We start from the raw sequence: 2,199 nt of genomic DNA on the forward strand, positions 1-2,199 counted from the left end.
TTAGCACAATCAGAATGACCAAAATGATCCAAAAGAAGGTATTTTTTACTATCAAAGTAATGATACACATATGTCATAAGCAGAAGTGTTGTAAAGAGAAATATAGGATCAAACGGAGGCACTTGAATCTAGGAAAACAGTTAAGCATTGAATTAGTATCGCCACCTTTTTCTTTACTATCTTGACCATTTCACTTAGTATATCACGCTCAATGATCTATTGGTAAACAATATCCCCGCAATTTTTTCTTAGAGTCTCCAGCACCTGAGAAAGAAGGCAAGACAATTAAATCAGCGAACAAAAGAGACATGCATGTAAGCAAAAAATGTATACGCTGCTTTTCAAAACAAATGGATCCACAAGGAAACATGTATGAAAATGCATTTAGTGTTGGATTAAAGTTCTTCTCATTTGAGAATAACATAGAAGAACGTATCAGAAAATAATTCCAACCGGAAAAATCTAAACTACTTCAACAAACAAATTCAGAGCACCGAAATGTGTTTACATAAAAAAATACAAAGATAATAGCAACCAGCATTCATATTATCATGTATTCCGTATGTGGTTTAAATGCACTAGTAAAAGGTGTCGGGTAGTTGGTACTCATTGCCAAAAGGAGAAGATGCCCCTTATTTTATGAAAAAGATGACGTTTCAGCATAGGCACAGCCTCCACCACACATGTATGAAAGTGCATCTGAGAATAGCAGAGAGCCCAACCTGGAAATTCTAGCACTACTTTAATAGACAAATTTAGAAAAGCAAATGTGTTCTGAAAAAATTAACAAAGATGATTGCGACCAGCGTTCGTGTTATCAGTATGTGGTTTAAATGGAGTAGTAGAAGGTGTTGAGTAGTAGATACATGTGACATCACCTCTGGCTCAAACACACTGCCTGAAGTATTCTGTGCAATTGCTTCAAGTACAAGAGAGGTAACTGTAGGTGACAACTTCTCAATAGTAGCCAGAGGTTGCAGCTCTATCCCCCCAACTATTGATCGCACCACAGTCATCTTAAGCAACAAAAAGTCACACATAGTTAAATGGCCATATAAAGGATAGTATAGAATAAAAGTGAAGATCCATTGCGATGCAAAAATAACTAACCTGGTTGAGTGTTAATGTACCTGTCTTGTCACTACAAATTGTTGTAGCAGAACCCATCGTTTCACAGGCTGAGAGCCTCCTCACCTGAAATTGCCATGTAGATTCATGTAATGACAGACAGAAATACAAAATAAACAGATAGCAAAAATATGTACCAGAGCTTTATCTGCCATCATTTTCCGCATTGAATAAGCCAGGCTGAAACAAATATAGGTCAGAAAACTATATACAAAATAAAGTCAAAATGATGAGGAAAATTTTCACTTATATTGACTCACGTTAGTGTTACAGCCAGCGGTAGTCCCTCGGGTACAGCAACGACAACAATAGTCACTTAAATTGCATTTAGCAATGTAAGAATTAGATAAGGAAAACGGTGCTTCAGATACACCAAATATTAAATCATTACATACCGCAACAGTTAATATCTTTATTACTCCAAATATTATAGATTTCACACCTGTGCGCCCCTTAACAAACTGAACAGTACCATCTGGATCTGTAGTATGTCATGTAAAATACCTGGGAGTACGGAAAAAATTATTAGTATGTTCTGTAAGATACATGGAACAAAAAATAGTTTCTAAGCATGTCCTGAAAGCTGAAAGTATCTGGGAGCAACGGAAAAGTTCCTAAATATGTACATGTTTAACAGATACAAAAGCAACAGATCACTGCCCTTATGCATATAGGATAGGCATAAGAGTTACAAGTTTATACGGTTGTGACTTTATTTCCCATGTACACCATACATCATATTGAAGGTACAATGTCCAAATAATGGGGAAATTACATGAGCAAGTCTTACCTTGCAAAGAGGACTACAAGGACCATTGCTGCAACAACAAGCCCCACAATGCCTATGAATGTCGCTACTCCATTCAACCGCACCTTAAATAGAAAAGAGAAGGCCATCAATAAACCATGACAGAACTCACATTGCACACAGATTGTTCACAAGAATTCCAATCAGATCATCAGCGAAAGGATAAACAGACAAAACCTGCAATGGAGTCTCTTCGTTATTATCTTTTGAAATGTTGGCCATCAATAAACCCCATTCAGTGTTTAGACCAACCGCAGTTACCT

The 2,199-nt window shown here is 36.8% G+C and overlaps 1 pseudogene; it reads right to left on the reverse strand.

Annotated features, from left to right (window-relative positions):
• Nucleotides 1-216: 216 nt before the first annotated feature.
• On the reverse strand, nt 217-1,798 carry LOC123409236 (annotated as a pseudogene).
• Between the last annotated feature and the right edge of the window lie 401 nt (nt 1,799-2,199).

The sequence above is a fragment of the Hordeum vulgare genome, chromosome 7H (assembly GCF_904849725.1).
Source record: "Hordeum vulgare subsp. vulgare chromosome 7H, MorexV3_pseudomolecules_assembly, whole genome shotgun sequence".
Lineage (NCBI taxonomy): Eukaryota > Viridiplantae > Streptophyta > Magnoliopsida > Poales > Poaceae > Hordeum > Hordeum vulgare.